A 22,242-nucleotide genomic window follows, 5' to 3' on the forward strand; every position below is an offset into this window, starting at 1 on the left:
AGATGGGAAATGAAGGAGTTTAAATAGAGGAAAAAGATGGATGAGGGAAAATGTGTTGACGAAGAACGGCACCCTCCATCCGAACCCAGCTCAGCCTCGGTGCACTCGGTAGTGAAGCGACTCGTTACCTTTGCAGAAGATTGGTCAGCTCCGGTACGGAGTTCCATTTCAACGCTACCTTTCAGCATCTCCTTAGGATGGCCGAGAATCGTCCGAAGTAGTGACGGTACTCCGTTCAACAACACGCTCACCTCACGGGTGGACTCACATGAGCTGTGAGTCCGTCAGAGGTTCCACTCAGATGTGGAAGATTCCATAATCCCAACTAGACTCGGAAGAACTCCCAACTAACTCCAGCACTTCAGAACTTTTGTTCTGCTGTTCGGAACTTCTGTTCTCCTGTGCTCCCAGAACTTCGGATCATCTCCCAGAACTTCGGTTCACTCCCAGAACTAACTGGAACTAGGAAGTGTTGACTTTTAAAGAGTTCTGCTTCCGGTCCCTTTTGGGAAGTCCTGATTGGTTGAAAGAACCAACAGGGGTTTGGTTTTAGTGACGTCAGAGGTTACTACAAGTCAGAAAAACAGCGGAGATGTTTAAGAACAGACAGAGAAATGTTTAGGAACAGACAGAGAAATGTTTTGGAGAAATGACAGACTACAGGTGCCAGTTCATCTTGTTTCTGTCTGAGAGGTTTAAAAACATGACAGTTCGTTCCAGTAACTTTTTTCTGACTTTCGACCGACATCACTACTTCTCATTTCAGACAGAAGATCAAAAAATGCATAATTACTTTGTAACAGACATTAACTTGATTTCTACTTTGAATGAGGATTAAAAAATCATCAATACTGTTTCACAGTTGATTTAAAATGAGTAGTTCACTTCAACATTTAAAATGGTTTGAACTAAACACACTTTTGATTATCAAGACATTTGTAAAAATAGTAATGACAATATAAAAAGAGAGTGTTCTTTCCATTGATTAGTTCAGGATACAATTAGAAAGTCTCTGGATGAGCTAATTTGTATTTCTGGATTCAAATCAATGAAATAACAGTTCCTGACCATGAAGGTCTTCAGGGTCAGGTTTTGACCGGAGGCTTAGTTCACTACACAGGCTTATGTTGTTAGCTTATGTTGTTAGCTTATGTTGTTAGCCGAGGCCTAGCCATATCTAGCCGAGGACTAGCGGCAACAACCTCCAGGTCCCACGATTCACTCGGTCCAGAAGTTCGCAGCCCCAACGGTGACAGACTAGGTCCCGGTTGCAACAGCTCCCAAATCCCACAGCTGTAGTTTAGCTTCCTCGGTTTCCGTGGCTCGCAGGTCCAATTGGCGGCAGACCGGGTCTCCTCCGTAAACAGCCCGGTTCAGCGGCTCGCAGGTCCAACAGTGGCGGACCGGGTCTCTGACGTAAACAGCTCGGTTCCAGCGGCTCGCAGGTCCAACAGCGGCGGACCGGGTCTCCGACGTAAACAGCTCGGTTCAGTGGCTCGCAGGTCTAACAGCGGCGGACCGGGTCTCCGACGTAAACAGCTCGGTTCAGCGGCTCGCAGGTCCAACAGCAGCGGACCGGGTCTCCGACGTAAACAGCTCGGTTTCAGCGGTTCGCAGGTCCAACAGCGGCGGACCGAGTCTCCTCCGTAAACAGCTCGGTTCAGCGGCTCGCAGGTCCAAACGGCGGCGGACCGGGTCTCCACAGGCCTCACTAGCCGAAGCAGCTCTCTGACCAGCTCGTTAGCCAAACGTTAGCTAAACTCGTGGCTCAGCTTCCACAGTTCAGAGTGCGCGGACTTCCTTCTTCCACCTGTTCTGTATATATATATATATCCACATATGTATTATCTATATAGACATATACATACACATATACAGTTGGAGTCAGTTTTGTAAAGTTGGCAAAGTTAGCTAGAGATCGGCAGGAGCATCAGCCAACACCTCCAACTCCATGGGCGCCATCTTCTCAGTATCAGAATCCGAGGTTCGACTATCCGACGGACCCTCCTCTCCAGAACCCCCGAATAGACCTTACCAGGGAGGCTTAAGAGCGTGACTCCATCAGTCATCTATCTAAATTCCTATAATTTTCATTATCAGTATTTAATTATCATAGATGAGGGTAGGAACGTAGATCGATTGGTAAATTGAGAGCTTCGCCTTTTGACTCAGCTCTCTCTTCACAGTGACAGACCTGTACAGCGCCTGCTTCACTGCAGACACTGCACCTATCCGCCTATCGATCTCACGCTCTATTTTTCCCTCATTCGTGAACAAGACCCAAGATACTTGAACTCCTCCACTTGGGGTAGGACCTCCTCCCTGACCCGGAGAGGGCACTCTACCCGTTTCCGGCTCAAGACCATGGCCTAGGATTTGGAGGAACTGATCTTAATCCTGGCCGCGTCGCATTCGACTGCGAACCGCTCCACCGAATGCTGTTCATCACGATCTGATGAAGCCAATAAGACCACATCATCTGCAAAAAGCAGAGACGCAATCCTAAGGCCACCAAAACGGATCCCCTCAACACCTTGGCTGCACCTAAAAATTCTGTCCATAAAAGTTATGAATAGAATCGGTGACAAAGGGCAACCTTGGCGGAGTCCAACTCTCACCGGGAACAAGCCCGACTTACTGTTGGCGATGCAGACCAGGCTCTGACACCGGTCATACAGGGACCTAACAGCCTGTATCAAAGGGCCCGGTACCCCATACTCCCAGAGTATCCCCCACAGGGTTCCCCGAGGGACGCGGTCAAACGCCTTCTCCAAGTCCACAAAGTACATTTAGACCGGTTGGGCAAACTCCCACGCACCCTCCAGGACCCTGCTGAGAGTGTAGAGCTGGTCCAGTGTTCCACGGCCAGGACGAAAACCGCACTGCTCCTCCTGAATCCGAGGTTTGACTATCTGACGGACCCTTCTCTCCAGAACCCCCGAATAGACCTTACCAGGGAGGCTTAAGAGCATGACTCCATCAGTCATATATCTAAATTCCTATAATTTTCATTATCAATATTTAATTATCAATTATCATTAATTATTGGTAAGTCAGTGGTTCATATTGCAGGTTCATACTCACCTGACACCTCTCTGGGAACGTTGATCACAAACTCACACAGGTGACCCCTGCGTTCACCTTTCCTGGAGCTTTTTCAGCTTAGATAATCTGAACAGGTGATAAGAAACAAACACAAACAGCACAAACACCCTACTGGCAACCAGCCAGACAGAGTCCATCCTTCTACCTATCATCCTATTCCTGTCAAGTTTTTCTGAATTGAGTCATCACTATCATTTAGCATTTTATCAGCAACACTTATTGTTTTTATCTTTTCTCCATGCACCATATTTCACGTCATTGATATGTATTATGCAACATCACTCTAAAAATGCTATGTCTTAACTCATGTTAGTAGTTGTTAGAATTCATTATTATATATTTTCTGTTAGTATCCATTAAAGAATAATAAAAATAAGTAAAAATAGTGTATTCAAACTCTATTAGCACTTGTAAAAATCTTACCTGAGATAAAAACACTGTTATAGATTTGATTTAATTTGCCTGTAACTCTGTCACTGAACATTTTAAGAGATTTAGAAGTAAAATATCTAGCAAAGTTTTTGCTCCTTATATCATATACAATATTCCAGCTTAATTTATCATCCAAAACAACATCTAATTTAGCTTATCTACATTATAGAAAAATCAACAGTCTTTACTTAAAGTCATGAATTGTGTCTTTCCTGATTATCGATATTTACTTGTATTCAGTCATCCATAACACTTTGATACCTCACTGGTTGTCCCATCTGCCCAGTTTACAGTATAGGTTCTCAATTCTTCCTCAAGCTGGGGAGTCGTCGCACGAAGGTCCGGTGTTTTCTCTCTCTCTCTCTGGACCCCAACAAACTTCTCATCTGGACCTTTGTGGTTCTACCTGGTTCCGACAAGAATCGCCGGGTGGTATTTTGCTGGTTTTCTGCTGGACTGGCCCTCGTGGTGTCTTCATTGGTGTGGGGGAAGTGTACCTGTGATCCCCGAATTGGACCAGAACCGAACCGAGGTGGCTGTGGGGGACTTCGTCTTCAACAGAGCCGGTCTCAGCTTCAGTGAGCAGCCCGTTACTTTTTAACGAAGGACGGTCCACCTCCATGGAATTGCTTTGTTCGCCTGGAGGAGATACTCCGGTGCTTTGAAGCGCCGCCGGAGCAGGACCGGACCGGAGCAGAACCGGACCGGACCAGTGACGACTTCAGCCTCAGCCTCTTCGGTCAGTCTCGTTTTTCACCGGGGGTGCCTCTCGTGCTGTTGGGTGCGGAGGTGACGTGCAGAGAAGCGGTTGAGCAGCGCGAAGGAGCAGGGCCGCGTGGTGCTCGAGATAAGTTCAGAGTTTACATCAGAATTGCTGCAGGCCTCCATCCAAACTCACCTGGATAATAATTATTTTTATTTCGGATCACACTGTTGGCCCCTGTTGACCTGAAACGAGCCAGGACCATTCCTTTCACTTCAGGAGGATATTCTGGCAGCTCGCTTTGCTATTTGCTGCGAATTATCTGTTTCTGTTTCGGCCTGTTCATATTGGACCCAGCTTCTGTTTCTCATGGGATCATCTATCTATCTCCCAGGGGGGCCGGAGCCCCCCTCAGCCCAACTCAAACTGCAGTTGGGCCACCTCGTCGGGTTTTGTTTGTCCATTTGAATTGTGACGTTTTATGGTCTGAGACTTTTCTGCACCATTCATATTATTGTCACTATTTTCAGATCTCAAGACTATCTGGAGTCACTGAATCTTGTTAATACACCTGGATCTGTCCATCACTGCAAATTTCACTGATTTTGGGTTCTGAATGATCGCGTGTTCATTAATGTTTCTCATGGTTCAATTATGGGGGCTAATTGTCACACTGTTAACTCCTGTAATTACACATCAGTCACGAAAAACTCAAGAAAATGTCTGATAATAATGTTGTTACTGCTCTCAGGGATTCAACCCAACCCTGGACCCCCCACAAATTACAGCACACCAAATGACTTTAAGAACCTGTCTGGTCTTCATTTTCTGCATGTAAACGCACGTAACCTTCTGAAAAAACTTGATTCCTTGAAAATTCTGGTCAGTTCTTCTGGGGCAGATGTAATCTTCATCTCTGAAACCTGGCTCAACAAATCTGTAATGAATAATGAACTGGCAATCAATGGATTTAACATCTACCGCTGTGATCGTCAAAAAAGGGGGTGGGGAGTCGCTGTTTACATCAGAGATTCTCTGGCTGCTAGTCTTGTGTCTTCTGAAACAATTTCTAACTAAATTAATGCCATAGCTGTAAACATCACTTTGAGTGGAGGCCAGATTTTATCTGTAGTCTGTTGTTATCCTCCACCTTCAGCAACACCTGAGGCTCTGTCTGCCCTGATGGAATTCCTTGGTAATTTAAAATTCAAAGAGATCTTTTTGGCAGGAGACTTCAACATTGACTGGGGTAAGTCGACCCCCTCTGTGATAAATTCAAGGAATGTTGCCTGTCTCTCAATCTTACCCAACTGATCAACTCTCCGACAAGCTTAAACAAAAACAGTCCTGAAAAATCCTCCATTTTAGACCTGTTTCTAACAAATATGCCTCACAAATTCCCTGGTACAGGTGTATTCGCTAATATTTTGAGTGATCATTGTGTAACAGCGACTTTGAGAGATATTAAACTTCCACGTTCTAAACCCAGATTAATTCAAAAAGGGATCTGAAACATTTTTGTGAACAGTCATTCCTCTGGGATCTGTCTCACTTTGACTGGCATCGTATTCTGTTAACTGATGACGTGAACTCTGCTTGGAACTATTTTCATAATAGTTTCATTTATTTTGTGAACAAACATGCTCCTTTTCTTCAATTCAGAATAAAGGGATGAGACAGCCCCTGGTTTACTCCAGAGCTAGCTGACCTCCTACACAGGAGAGACCATCTTTGGGCTGCAGCGAGAAAATCTGACTCAGACACTGATTGGTTGAGTTTTCGACAGATGAGGAATAAATGCACAACTGCTGTCAAAGCAGCAAAACGCATCTATTTCTTATCTCAGACCTCCAAAAATCTAAATGATCCCAACAGATTCTGGAAAACCATCAAATCTCTCTCAGGCACCCCCTAATCATCTGACCTTCCATCACAGCTTCTCGTTAACTCTGTTCCTGTGTCAAATAAGCACGAGATCCTGAACTGTTTCAACAAACATGTTGTTGCTTCTAGTTCTTTATTTGACACAGTTGCTAATGGAAAATCAGCCGCTTCACTTAATAACCAAACTTCTACAAATCAAATCCCTCCTACAAGTCAATCCTGTTATTCACAGCTTCTCTTTTTCTCCGTTCTCAGTTAGAGAGGTCAATAAACTGTTAAAAGATCTTGATCCTAAAAAATCTGCAGGTCCAGATGAACTTCCACCTTATTTCTTAAGGCTGGCTGCTCATATCATCACAGTCCCTGTGACCCACATCTTCAATCTTTCCATAAGACAAAACTCCATCCCAGACGCTTGGAAAACAGCCTTTGTTCTTTGTAGTGAACTCGGCCTCCCACCAAAACCTGCCTCTGAGGACCTTCATGGGACAGGAACTGTTATTTCATTGATTTGAATCCAGAAATACAAATTAGCTCATCCAGAGACTTGTCTAATTGTATCCTGAAGTAATCAATTGAAAGAACACTCTTCTTTTTATATTATCTTTACTGTTTTACAATATCTTGATAAATCAAAAGTGTGTTTAGTTCATATCATTTCTAAATGTTGAACCACTCATTTTAAATCAACTGTGAAACAGTATTAATGCTTTTTTTAAATCCTCATTTAAATTAGAAATCAAGTTAAATGTCTATTTACAAAGTAATTATGCATTTTGATCTTCTGTCTGAATGAGATGTAGTGATGTCGGTCGAAAGTCAGAGACAGTCAGAAAGAAGTTTTTAGAACAGGCTGTATTGTTTTTAAACCTAGCAGACAGTAAATAAGAAGCAACTGGCACCTGCTTGCTCTCACTTCTTCAAAACATTTCTTCTGGCAGTACTAAAAGTTCCTAAAACATTCCTGCTGTTTTCTTGACTTGTAATAACCCTCTGACATCACTAGAACCACCCCCTGTTGGTTGTTTCAACCAATCAAGAAGTCCTGAAGTGACCAGAAGTGAGAATTCTTTAGAAGTCCACATTTCCTGGAGTCTTCAGTCTTCAAGTGTGTCTCTGATGAAGTCTAGTCTTGAACTCAGTCTTCTGAGTCTGTGATGGATTCTCCCACATCTGAGTGGAGACTCTGCCGGACTGACAGCTTGCTGTGTATCCACCTGGGAGATGAGCGTGTTTGTTGAACGGAGTAAGCGGCACGACTCCTGATGATGGCCAGCCGCTCTTACAGGAGACGCTGGAAGGTAGCGTTGAAATGAACCTGACACCGGAGCTGATTAATTTCTGCAGAGGTAACGAGTCGTGACGCGCCAAGTGTACCTGAGGTTTTGAGCTGGTGTTGAAGGGAGCGTGCCATTCTGCTGTCCAAACAGACACCCCCCTAAACCCATCTTTTCTCTTCATTCCTTCCTTTAAAACTCTTCTGTTTTGCCAGTAGTCTAGATGCCTTCAAAAATGTCTTGTTGTCTTATTAAGTAAAACGTGCCAAGTTTTATTAATCAGAACCAGATCAGCCAATCACTTGTACATGTTTTGATGTTAAATTTTGATTCTGTTAAATAAATGACCACATTTATTCTGATGGGTTAAAGGAAATTAACGTCTCATGTCACTGATTTAAACAATCATCACAGTTATCTCGTCACATGGCAGTAATTTAACTTGAAAAAGAGAGAACCCGTTATATTTAAATAATTGTAGTGAAAGGGTCAGAAAGCTGACCCTGACACCACTACATCTTCCTTTGCTGAAGGGAGGTGACCCCACCTCACTGAACAACTATCGGCCAATCTCTAAACTCTACATTTTAGCCAAGGTTCTAGAAAAACTGATAAACTCTCAAATAAAAAAAAAATACCTGGACTCATTTAACATTTTACCTCCCCATCAATCTGGTTTCAGAAAGCAACACAGCACAACCACTGCTTCACTGAAGGTTCTTAATGGCATTGTTGAAGCACTGGATGCTAAGGATTATTGTGCTGCACTTTTCTTAGACCTGTCTAAAGCTTTTGACACTGTGGATCACAACATCTAAACTCTCAGAAATCGGTTTCTCAGAACATACCATTGGTTGGTTCTCTTAACTATCTCTCAGACCGGAGGCAGTATGTTCAACATAATATTACTTCCTCCAGTTATTTAACAGTCAACAATGGTGCACCACAAGGCTCAGTCTTAGGACCCACCCTCTTTACAATCTACATACATAATGTAGGTAAAAACATCCCTAATGCATCCATACATTTCTATGCTGATGACACAGTTTTCTCTTCAATAAACAAACGACAATTCATATACGGGCATTTAAGCAACTGGACGAAGCATAAATTTTAAAGAAAAATTAACGTTTCGCTTGTTTATAACGCTCGTGGACCATTTCCGGTTAGCGTTGTTGCTAATGCTTCCGGCCCGCTCCCCGCGCGCCCAGGTGAAAAAATGTTACGTATATAAATTGTTACGTCCGATAAATACACTCACAAAATTATGTACTGTATTATACTGTAACATTCTACTGGCTTTCAGTTCACTAAACTTCGTGCACCGGACCGAAAACAGAGCAGCCTGTCAGTCCTTAAGGGACACAGAAATACGATTTAACAGGTTTCTGCTTACCTCATGTTAAAAGCCGGCTAGAAAACAGTCTGCTCCAACTCGGTCACCTACCACTGTGTCACCATTAAATAATACGAAACGAGCCACCACTTCTAAAGACGAGAGAAGGATTTCGGCACCATCTGTTACGTTTAGGAGCTGACTGCGGGTCGTCAGTCACTGCAGCTAGCTACTGCTAGCCGTGGGCCTTAGGCTTCCTCTCTGACCCTGGACCCTCAGCCAGCCCCCACCACTTCCTCCGGCTCGAATCTCTCTTGAGAAGTGGCAACTCATACTAATCAATAAATCAAGGAAGCGTGAATTCAGTTTTACCAATTATATTAAAATCAAGGCAGGAAAAGGTTACAATTTACAGCGCTGGACTCTCCGGTCTGTGACGCGTTCACAGACCGGGAAGAGCCCCGATGTCTCGTGTCATTACTCATTTATAGGATCCTAAGATTCCGCCTTCACAGAAGGGGAGCTCAACCTGTCAGTGTATGAGGGGGCGTGACTAAGTGTGATCTCAGTGGATCTTATGTGGTTATGATGTGTTAGGAAATATGAAACAGTGCTTCAAAAGTCTTCTACATGATGTGGCAAGCAGATTAAACTATTCCTTGACTGATATTGAAATCCCAGGGAGACTCTCTTTAGAGTTGCTGGCCCAGTTTAACCCAGTCAGAACTGGGTCATAATTTCATTATAATCCCGTCTCTGAGCAGATCCAAACCATAGGACCAGTCCAAAAATATCTTAACATCTTAATATTTTAATAATAATAACTAATAGTTTAGTTTTTCCTGTGACTTAATTGCAGTACGATAAATGGTAGGAGCATAATATATGCTCCCAATGTTTTGTTGGTCTTTTTTTTGTAAGTTATGACCTTTTTTGCGGTTTTATTTATTTATTTATTTTTGCATCTTTAGATCCTATGATGTAATCAAGTACTTGAGTTCTTCTCGAGTTTTATTATGTTAATTTCGAGTTTAAACATTATGTAGTCATTCAACCCCTACCGTCCATGTCGTTACTTGTGCAGTTGCAGGTCTTATAAGTATACTAGAAATCTGACCTTCCAGACAGGAGTTATGGTGACTTCCTGTTTTGTGGCGAATTTTTGCCAAGCACTTCCTTTATGCTTTTCAACATGTCATGTGTCGTAATCAACAGTTGGCGAACAAAGTTTCAGTCTAATATCTTAGAGTGATAAGCTGGAAGTGTCATCCAATAATCAGGTTTTTTCACTGAGTAGGTGGGGCTTAAGTGATGTCATGAATCAACAATACCAATGTGTCTACAAGTGCTCACTGATTAAGTACAAAAATTCAGGTTCAAATTGGATGATGTATCACTTAGAAATAACTGTTGGAAAAATGTAGGGGCCGCAATTGATTCCAATGTTAAAGAACAATATCAATGTGTCTAGAAATGCTCACAGATGACGCACCAAAAATCTGTTGTGGATAGTATGATGTGTCATTGAGATGTAACTGTTGGAATAATCTAGGGGGCGCACTAGAGTCATATGTTAAATCACAATATCAATGTGTCAAAGTCCTCACTGATGACGCGCAATAAATCTGTTGCAGATCGAATGTTGTATCACTGAGCTATAATTATAGGAATAATGTAGGTGGCGCTGTGGAGGCTATTGGCCTCTTATCATGGATACCTGTTCAAGGGGCGAATGATGATCGATCATAGTGATTTTGGTGCACCTCGGCTGAAATTTGTGCAATTTAGAGCCAAACGTATTGCAATAGCATCACTTCTTAATTTGCCACGCCCATGTCCTTAAGCAAAAACTTTTTGCGCTTTAAATTAAGTCAGACCATATTATCTGCTAACACACGATCATCCTGATTAGGTCAATGGTGTCAAAGAGGGAGCATTCCAAGTTAAAAAAGAGATTTCCTGTTCCAACGGTTTGGGGCTTTGATGACGTCAAACTTTGACCACAGTGGATCGTCGGTCATCCAACAGGGATGAGCCTTGGCAAGTTTTGTGCATTTCGGTCTTTCACTGTGAAAGTTATAGTGTTTGGAAATTTATGGCGTGAAGCGAAACTTTGAGGCCTGGCCACGCCCCTTTAACATATACGAAAACGCAAGCTTTAGATAGCTTTTACTCTCCATTGTTTTAGGTTGTTTTCACAACAGATCGTCCGGTAGACTCCGTTCGGTTGGGGACCAATATTCATAACATTTTGCTTACATTTGAGCTGGTGCATTTGCATTCACACTGCACTGTGCAGTCGAGCCAACCTGTTTGACCAACCTGTTCCCCCACTCGCCTGTGGGGGCGCCGCACTAAGAACTAAAAGAAACAACACAAAAACCTCTGAAGACACTTCTTCTTCTTCTTCTGGAAATAAAACCAAAAACAGAGTGGCATCAAGTTTTTGCAGTTTTAGGAGTTATATTTTGTCATTTTTCAACAATGGACTCGGCATGAGTGGAAGATGAGACAGAAGACCATGGAGAATATTGTTTTTCACATAAGACAGCTGACGGCTCCATATAAGGTAAGAGAAATGCGTGTTTGTTTGCCCTGGGCTGTACCACTTCTTGCTTGTGGAGTGGGGCCTGGTCTGATTGCATTCACACTGTACTCGAACCGCGCTGGAGTTCTCTTCTACGTTGTAGTACCACTTACTGCTGGCGGAGCAGTGCCTGGTCTGATTGCAATCACGCTGTACTCGAACCGCGCTGGAGTTCTCTTCTACCGGACCGAGACCTAGGTTTTAGCCCGGGCCAGAGTTCGCCTTTTTGTTCCGTGACAGAGTTCGATGGTGCGTTCACACCTCCCTAAATGAACCAGACTTCCTAGGAAAATGAGCTAGAGTTCGATTAAAGTGAACTAAACAGGGCTGGTGTGAATGCACCCTTAAGGGCATATCAACCAAGTTTGAAGGCAATCCTTCAAAATTCCTAGCAGGAGTTTGTTAAAATTGTAAATTAGAAACGCCCAAAAATGACCCTTTGACCCAAAATGGCTGACTTCTTGTTGGTTTTGGACCAGGGCTCCAATATATTTTTTCGTAGGTCCTGAGAAGATACACATGTTCACAGAGTTTCGGAATTATCGGTCCAAAAATGGCTTGGGGCTGAGGTTTTAATATATTCTAGGGGGCGCTGTGGAGGCTATTGGCCACTTATCATGGCTTCTTGTTCAAGGGGTGGATAATGATCGATCATACTGATTTTGGTGCACCTGGGTTCAAAACTGTGGAATTTATGGTGCATTCACACCAGCCCTGTTTAGTCCACTTTAATCGAACTCTAGCTCGTTTTCCTAGGAAGTCCTGCTTGTTTGGGGAGGTGTGAATGCGCCATCAAACTCTGTCACGGAACAAAAAGGCGAACTCTGGCCCGGGCTAAAACCTAGGTCTCGGTCCGGTAGAAGAGAACTCCAGCGCGGTTCGAGCACAGCGTGATTGCAATCAGACCAGGCACTGCTCCGCCAGCAGTAAGTGGTACTACAACGAGTACATAGGTGGAACTACAACGAGAACAGGAAGTAGACTACAACGCAGGGCTTTCTGGGTAAATACCACCAAATCAAACGCACGTTAATATTAGCGTGAGAAAATGGCTCATGGTCAGACGTGGAGTGACGAGGAGATAAAAGGCCCTCATACAAATAATGTCAGATGAAAGTATTTTGTAGTTACTTGGTACAACTCACAAAAACAACGAGGTTTACAGGCTAATTAGTTTAAAAATGGAGAAGTTGGGATTCCAGCGCACAGTTAAACAGTGCCGCAACAAGGTAAAAAAAAAACTTTGCCAACAATACATAATAATACCTGACATGCTCAGGAAAAGTGTCAGTTCAGGAGACGCGAAGGACAAGTTTCCTTGGTACGATGAACTAGATGTTGTTCTTGGCACTCGACCCTCGAGCAGCCCACAACATGTTCTGGAGTCCTACCAAGCAGAGACTCCGCCGCCATCCACCCTGGCACAGAGCGACTCCGAATCCACAGAGATGGCTCAGGACTCAGATAAAAGTGGTAAGTGGGTGACTGTACTATGAAATAATGCTTGAGCAGAACTATTTCAGTACTGACGTTATGTTTCCTTTTAAAATGAGCAGTTACATCTTGCCAGTTTGTGTTTATTTGCCACAATTTTTTTATAAATAGATAAGCAAATATGTATAATTCTAGTGTATAACTGTAACGTGTAAGTAACATTTTAATCATGCAGATAAAAGTGCCACTGACTGTGAAGTTGAAGAGGCAGCCACCACAAGCTCCCAGCTGGATGAAGAAAGGGGCCAACCAAGGCTGCCTGTACCTGGGGCTCAGAAAAGAAAGAAAAAGACAAAGGTTGACAGGTTTGAGAAATTGTTTGAGAGCTACCTGGATGACCAGAGAAAAGGGATGAGGATGAATGCAAAAGAATGAAGCAGGAGTCTGCGTCTTTTAAGAACTTCTTAAAAATGCAGCAGCAAGCTGAAGAAAGACATTTCCAGTTAATGCAAGAGAAGCTGAGGGCCAACAGCCAGATACAAGAGCAGCAGAGGGCCAACAGCCAGATGTTCTTTCAGATGACGTCTACTTTTCTTCATGCTGCAACGCCCCAAACCGTGACACGACCTACTACACAGCATTGGATGCCTCCTACTCCAGTCAGGCCCCCATTGTGGCCCACTGCATCCTCTCACCAGCCCCCCGCACATACTCACCTCCAGCACAATGTACCAACTACCCACCACACTGCATCCTCTCACCAGCACTCTGCACATACTCACCACCAGCATACCAACCCACCACACTGCACCTGCACCAGCCCAAACCCCACAGGAGCAATAGGGGAGGGTTTACCTTTTGTAAATAATTTATTTTTACACTAAATTAGCAATGCGTTGTGTTTATAGTTTTACATTACATTCATTTGAGTTTATTTATATAGCACCAATTCACCACAAATGTATCGAGGCACTATACAAATAAAAGTCAGCTGATCCTAGTTATCAAAATTAAGCTCAGTCAGTTGTTCAATTCGTTTAAATAATTTTGATTAAAGGAAACCTACAGGAGAAAGCCACGTTCAGCATTGCTGTTGAATGTTATTTGTATTGTTTGATGTTGAAAAACTGATGTGATTTTATTTAGATTACACGTGTTATGTTACTTAACAGTAATAGCAATGAATTAACTCATGAACAGTATATATACCTTGCTTGAAGTCTGTATATGGTGTATATCAGTACTATGAACCTGGATGCGCTCATTCTCAGTGCACGCCGCCTCGTACGATGCTGTCTCACCCACCTTGCTTGAAAAACAACTCTCGCCATTGTCTTCTGCCTCATCTTTCGCTCATGCAGAGTCCATTGTTGAAAAATGTTTGTTTGGCACATGTGCCACAGACAATACATAAAACCTAATACTGCTAAAATTTGATGCCACTCCATTGTTGTTTTTCTTCTTTCTTTCTTCTTTACAGAAGAAAAAGAAGAAGAAGTGTCTTCTTCTGAGGTTTTCTCGTTGTTTCAGTAGTTCTTGGTGCAGCGCCACCACAGGCAAGTGGGGGAACAGGTTGGTTCGAACAGGTTGGCTCGACTGCACAGTGCAGTGTGAATGCAAACGCACCAGCTCAAATGTAAACAAAATGTTATGAATATCCTGATGCATGCTCAATAATCCAGGTAGAAAAATCCAAAAAAGTTCAATCTGGTCCTCTGGACATTCAAAAAAACAAAAAACAAAGCAAAAAATCTAGAAACGTTTCGTCTCTCATCCAAGAGACTTCCTCAGTCTGAGGTGCTGTTGTCAGCTCAGTCTCTTAAATAGCACCTCTTCAGAGTGGATCAACCAGTTTGCTGCTGACAACCAAAACCAGCTGTGATACAGAGTCCTGATGACTCCTAACTTGTGCTCCAAAGGGTGATGGGAGTCAAACTGCAAGTTTGACTCCCATCACAGAGACTCTGTATCACAGAGCAGACAGCATCCCCACTAACTCAGGAGCCAGGCAGAAGGAGAAATCCTACACAAAACAGGCTCTAGAGCAATGTGGATATCCTAACTGGGCCTTCCTGAAAGCAGAGAAGAAACCCAAACAGGACTCCAGTCAGCCATTAGGTGAAAAGGAGGAACCCAGACCCAGACCAGTGATCATTCCGTATGTTGAGGGAGTATCAGAGAAACTGAGACGTTTATTTTCTAAACATAACGTCCCAGTGGCTTTTAAACCCCAAAATACATTACGGCAAAGACTGGTTCATCCCAAAGATCCAGTCCCCGGCACAAACAGAGTAATATTGTGTATGCTGTTCAGTGTCAGGAGGGCTGTGATCAGTCTTACATGGAGGAAACTAAACAGCCACTGGCCAAAAGGATGGCCCAGCACAGACGATCAACATCATCAGGCCAGGATTCTGCGGTCTACACTCATCTCCAGGCCAGCGGTCACTCTTTCAAGGATGAAGATGTTCACATCCTGGACAGAGAGGAACGATGGTTTGAGAGAGGAGTAAAGGAGGCCATCTTTGTGAAAAGAAATCGTCCATCATTAAACAGGGGTGGAGGCCTCCGGGTTCAACTGTCTCCCTCTTACAATGCTGTGATTGCTAGTATCACTCAGCCCTCTGTGAATAGTAAACAGCCATCAGTGTGCTAATGATCCATTGTTAGGCTGATGGTCCTTCTTGAGCATGTGATCAGATGGTTTTGGTTGTCAGCAGCAAACTGGTTGATCCACTCTGAGAAGGTGCTATTTAAGAGACTGAGCTGAAAACAGCACCTCAGACTGAGGAAGTCTCTTGGATGAGAGACGAAACGTTTCTATATTTTTTAGCTTTGTTTTGTTTTTTGTTTTTTTGAATGTCCAGAAGACCAGACTGAACTTTTTTGGAAAATGTTATGAATATTGGTCCCCAACCGAACCGAGTCTACCGGACTATCAGGTGTGAAAATGACCTTATAGCCAAACATATGGCCACGGCGTTATGTCTTATTTCGCCACGCCGCTTTGCCTACATGTTCCACTCAAAACTGTCAGTGTTGGAAAGCAAGTTACACCAACATGTCTTCGGTCACTGGACACACTATCATGCTGATCAGGTAACAGGGTATGGGATCGTTCAACGTAAAACTTTATACTTCCTGTTGTCCAGGGGCGTGGCTTAAGTGATGTCATGATTTGACCATTCAGCCTTGCAGGGGACCAGATGTGGATCAATCACTGAAGGTTTGATGTCTCAGACAGTTTTTGTGTAGGAGCTATTAGCGTTTCGTTTTTCATGGTGAGATGTCAAACTTTGAGGTCTGGCCTCGCCCCTTCAGCATGCTCCGAAACAAACCGTTTAGATAACTTTGTGTCCCCCATGCCTTTTGACCAAAATGGCCCAGTTTGAAACCGATTGAGCGAAATCCCTAGGAGGAGTTTGTTCAAATGCGGAGGCTGTAAACCGCCAAAAAGGTGTGAAAATTGGGCCGTCATTCCAAAATGGCCGCCTTCCTGTTTATCGTACAACATTGGTGCCAGAGGGTTTTCTGTGCATCTTGGGGAATTGGACAAGCATACCAAATTTCATGTTTCTACGACAAACTAGAGTTAATGCGGAGGGTATTTTGAAAATTTCTAGGTGACGTTCTTGATTCGTTTCTGTTGTAATGTTTGCCACGCCCTTAAAATACATAATTTTTCACCAGTCCTGAAGCGTCCACCAAATTTGGTGACTTTTGGGATATGTTAAGGTCCCCACAACGCCAATTCATTTGACGGAAAAAATTGCAACTTAGGCTTGAACAGAGCGATTACAATAGGCCTTCGCAGCGGTTCACTGCTCAGGCCTAATGAAAGACCGAATTACACCAAACTTGGCTTGACTCATACCTGTTGGATGTCCGACGATCCACTGTTGACATATACTGACGTCATCAAAGCCCCGCCCCCTCAGAATAGGAAATCACATTTTTTTATTTGCACTGCCCCTAATCAGCCCCAACTCTGCTCAGCCCTGCACGCCCCTACTCAGCCTGGCTCAGCTCGGTCTGGATTTGCACTTGCACTTGAGATCTGATTCTGGAGGCGTGTCTAGAATCCAAGTCCTACTAATGAGAGTTCTGTGATGAGTTACTCAAAGCAGTCTGCTCCTCAGATAAATAAATAGGTCCGAGCAACGAAGCTCTGCGAAAGCCTATTGTAATCGCTCTGTTCAGGCCCGAGCTGCAATTTTTTCCGTCAAATGAATTGGCGTTTTGGGGGCCTTAACATATCCCAAAAGTCACCAAATTTGGCAGACACATCAGGACTGGTGAAAATTATGTATTTTAAGGGCGTGGCAAAAATCGCAACAGAAACTGCTCAAGATCGCCACCTGGAAATTTTTTCTAAATACCCTCTGCATTAACCTTAGTTTGTCATAGAAACATGAAATTTGGTACACTTGTCCAATTCCCCAAGATGCACCGAAAACCCTCTGGCACAAAAGTTGTACGATAAACAGGAAGGCGGTCATTTTGGAATTCCGGCCCAATTTTCACACCTTTTTGGAGGTTTACAGCCTGCACATTTGAATGAACTCCTACTTGGGATTTCGCTCATTCGGTTTCAAACTTGGCCAGTTTGGTCAAAAGGCATGGGGGACGAAAAGTTATCAAAACAGTGCATTTTCGTGCATGCTGAAGGGGCGGGGCCAGACCTCAAAGTTTGACATCTCACCATGAAAAACGAAACGCTAATAGCTCCTACACAAAAACTGTCTGACACATAAAACCTTCAGTGATTGATCCACATCTGGTCACCTACAAGACTGAATGGTCAAATCATGACTTCACTTAAGCCATGCCCCCTGACAACAGGAAGTGTAAACTTTTACCTTCAATGGTCCCTATCTGCACTGCTCCTCCTGAATCCGAGGTTCGAGCAGTGCGGTTTTCGTCCTGGCCGTGGAACACTGGACCAGCTCTACACTCTCAGCAGGGTCCTAGAGGGTGCGTGGGAGTTTGCCCAACCAGTCTACATGTGCTTTGTGGACTTGGAGAAGGCGTTCGACCGCGTCCCTCGGGGGGCCCTGTGGGGGGTACTCTGGTAGTATGGGGTACCGGGTCCTTTGATACGGGCTGTTAGGTCCCTGTATGACCGGTGTCAGAGCCTGGTCCGCATCGCCGGCAGTAAGTCGGGCTTGTTCCCGGTGAGAGTTGGACTCTGCCAAGGTTGCCCTTTGTCACCGATTCTGTTCATAACTTTTATGGACAGAATTTCTAGGCGCAGCCAAGGTGTTGAGGGGATCCGTTTTGGTGGCCTTAGGATTGCATCTCTGCTTTTTGCAGATGATGTGGTCTTATTGGCTTCATCAGATCGTGATCTACAGCTTTCACTGGAGCGGTTCGCAGCCGAATGCGACGCGGCCGGGATGGAGATCAGTTCCTCCAAATCCGAGGCCATGGTCTTGAGCCGGAAAAGGGTAGAGTGCCCTCTCCGGGTCAGGGAGGAGGTCCTATCCCAAGTGGAGGAGTTCAAGTATCTTGGGGTCTTGTTCACGAATGAGGGAAAAATGGAGCGTGAGATCGATAGGCAGATAGGTGCAGCGTCTGCAGTGAAGCGGGCGCTGTACAGGTCTGTCGTGGTGAAGAGAGAGCTGAGTCAAAAGGCGAAGCTCTTAATTTACCGATCGATCTACGTTCCCACCCTCATCTATGGTCACGAGCTTTGGGTTGTGACCGAAAGAATGAGATCGCGGATACAAGCGGCCGAAATGAGTTTTCTCCGCAGGGTGTCTGGGCTCTCCCTTAGAGACAGGGTGAGAAGCTCGATCATCCGGGAGGGACTCAGAGTAGAGCCGCTGCTTCTCCACGTTGAGAGGAGCCAGTTGAGGTGGCTTGGGCATCTGTTTAGGATGCCTTCTGGACGCCTCCCTGGTGAGGTGTTCCGGACACGTCCCACCGGAAGGAGGCCCAGAGGAAGACCCAGGACACGCTGGAGGGACTATGTTTCTCGGCTGGCCTGGGAACGCCTCGGGATTCCCCCGGAAGAGCTGGCCCAAGTGGCTGGGGAGAGGGAAGTCTGGGCCTCTCTACTTAGGCTGCTACCCCCGCGACCCAACCCCGGATAAGCAGAAGAAAATGGATGGATGGATGGGTCCCTATCTGACCCCTGTCACCTGATCAGCATGACAGTGTGTACAGTGAACGAAGACATGTTGGTGTAACTTACTTTCCAACACTGACACTTTTGGGTGGAGCATGTGAGCATTGTGACGTGGTGAAGTAAGACGTAACGCCGTCATTATACGTTTGGCTCTAAATTCCACAGATTTGAACCAAGTTGCTCTAAAATCAGTAAGATCGATCATTATCCACCCCTTGAACAGGAAGCCATGATAATTGCCCAATAGCCTCCACAGCGTCCCCTAGAATATTTAAAAACCTCAGGCCCAAGCCATTTTTTGACCGACAATTCCGAAACTCGGCGAACATCTGTATCTTCTCAGGACCTATGAAAAAGTCTCTTGGAACCCTGGTCCAAACTCAACAGGAACTCGGCCATTTTGGGTCAAAGGGTAATTTTTGGGCGTTTCTAATGGCGAATTTTAACGAACTCTTCCTAGGGATTTTGAAGGATTGCCTTCAAACTTGGTTAATATGCTATTAAGACATTGGAGAGTAAAAGTTATCAAAAGCTTTCGGTTTTGTTTTGTTAAAGGGGCGTGGCCAGGCCTCAAAGTTGTGCTTCACGCCATAAATTTAGAAACGCTATAACTTTCACATTGAAAGACCGAAAAGCACCAAACTTGGCATGACTCATCCCTGTTGGATGCCCGACAATCCACTGTGGCGTCATGAAAGCCTCGCCCTCTCAGAACAGGAAGTCTCTTTTTTTTAATTGGAAGGCTCCCTCTTTGACACCCTTGACCTAATCAGGATGATCCTGTTTTAGAATACAAATAAAATGGTCTGATTTGATTTAAATTACAAACAGTTATAGCTGGAGGACGTGGGCGTGGCGGCCTGGCAAATTAAGAAGTGATGCTGTTGCAATACGTTTGGCTCTAAATTGCACAGATTTCAGCCGAGGTGCACAAAAATCACTAGGATCGATCATTATCCACCCCTTGAACAGGTATCCATGATAAGTGGCCAATAGCCTCCACAGCGCCACTTACATTATTTCTAAAGTTATAGCTCAGTGATACAACTTCCGATCTGCACCAGATTTATTGTGCGTCATCAGTGAGGACATTTACACACATTGATATTGTGGTTTAACATATGACTCTAGTGCACCACCGAGATTATTCAAACTGTTATATCTAATGATATATTTTCCGATCTGCACCAGATTTTTGGTGCATGATCAGTGAGCACTTCTATATACATTTGTGTTATTATTTAACATTTGACTCGAGAGCGCCCCCTAGATTATTCCAAAAGTTATATCTCAGTGAAATATCATCCAATATGTACCAGATTTATTGTGCGTGATCAGTGAGCACTTATAGACACTTTGGTATTGTGGTTAAACATATGACTCAAGTTCGCCCTCTAGATTATTTAATCAGTTATTTCTCAGTGAAATATCATCCAATTTGTACCAGATTTATTGTGCATGATCAGTGAGCACTTATAGACACATTGGTATTGTTCTTTAACATTTGACTGAAGTGTGCCTCCTACATTATTCCAACAGTTAGATCTCAGTGATGCATCATTCGATCAGAATCAGATTTTTTATGCATAATCAGTGAGCACGTCTAGACACATTGATATTGTGGTTAAGCATATGACTCAAGTGCGCCCTCTAGATTATTTAATCAGTTATATCTAAGTGATATATCATCGTATCTAAGCCAGATTTTGGGTATGTCATTAGTGAGCACTTCTAGACACACTGGTATTGTTGTTTAACTTGTGACTCAAGTGCGCCCCCCAGATTATTCCAACAGTTATATATCAGTGAAATATAATCCAATTTGTAACAGATTTTATGTGCTTGATCAGTAAGCGCTTATAGACACATTGATATTGTTTTTTTAACATTTGACTCAAGTGCACCCCTAGATTATTCCAACAGTTATATCTCAGCGATACATCACCCAAACTGAACCAGAATTTTTGTGCAAAATCAGTGACCATGTCTAGACACATTGATATTATGGTAACATATAACTCAAGCGCGCCCCCTAAATTATTCCAATTATTCCATTATATCTCAGTGAAATATCATCCCATCTAGGCCAGATTTTTAGTAAGTAATTAGTGAACACTTATACACACACTGGTATTGTTGTTTAACTTGTGACTCAAGTGTGCCCCCCAGATTATTCCAGCAGTTATATATCAGTGAAATATAATCCAATTTGTAACAGATTTTATGTGCGTGATCAGTGAACACTTATAAACACATTAGTATTGTTCGTTAACATTGGACTCAGGTGCACCCCCTACATTATTCCAACAGTTATATCTCAGTGATACATCATCCGATCTGAACCTGAGTTTTTGTGCTTCATCAGTGAGGACGTGTAGACACATTGGTATTGTTGATTCATGACATCACTTAAGCCACACCTAGTCAGAGAAAAAAATGTCAATTATTGGATGACACTTCCAGCTTCGCACTCTGTAAGATATTAGACTGGAACTTTGTTTGCTAACTGTTAATTACCACACATGACATGTTGAAAAGCATAAAGGAAGTGCTTGTCAAACATTCGCAACATAACAGGAAGTCACGATAAGTCCTGTCTGGAAGGTCAGATTTCGACTATACTTGTAAGACCTGCAGCTGGACAAGTAGCGACATGGACGAAAGGCGATGTTGAAGATTCGGGAAATGCGCCCCATGGTGAACGCATGCGGGATTGGCACGAGAGCGTTCGCGATGGCGACTGGGTGGACTAGCTGGAGTGGCGCTTTGCTGCGAGGGCCTCCAATGTTGCTTGCAGCTTTAATTTTTATATATGAATTTTTCTTTTAATTATTTTATATATGAATATTTTTGTTCAGTGCCCTGAGACAACTTCTGTTGTGACTTGGCACTATATAAAAAAACTGAATTGAATTAAATCTGATGAACCAGATTCTACAAAAACATGGTCCTCTGGACATTCAAAAAAACAAAACAAACAAAAAAAAATGTAGAAACGTTTCTTCTTTCATCCGAAAGACTTCTTCAGTCTTAGGTGCTGTATTCAGCTCATAGCTATTTATATAAGACTGAGCTGAATACAGCACCTCACACTGAAGAAGTCTTACGGATGAAAGAAATTTTTACGTTTTTACATTTTTGTTTTGTTTTGTTTTTTGAATGTCCAAAGGACCAGACTTAACTTTTTTAGATTATTCTACCTGGATTATTGAGCATGCATCAGGATATCTATGTTAAAAATTATATATTTTTCTTCATCATTTGATGTATTTGCACTCATTGTGGTTTTATTTCTTGGATACAATTTTTTTTCTTGTATACAGATTATTTTTTCTTGTACAGATTATTTTTAGC

At 43.5% G+C, this 22,242-nt stretch overlaps 1 pseudogene; it reads left to right on the forward strand.

The window, feature by feature from the left end:
• Positions 1-12,372: 12,372 nt before the first annotated feature.
• LOC119410427 overlaps positions 12,373-22,242 on the forward strand; it is a 60,905-nt pseudogene continuing 51,035 nt past the window's right edge.

The sequence above is a fragment of the Nematolebias whitei genome, chromosome 5 (genome assembly GCF_014905685.2).
Source record: "Nematolebias whitei isolate Nwh7 chromosome 5, NemWhi1, whole genome shotgun sequence".
Classification (NCBI taxonomy): domain Eukaryota; kingdom Metazoa; phylum Chordata; class Actinopteri; order Cyprinodontiformes; family Rivulidae; genus Nematolebias; species Nematolebias whitei.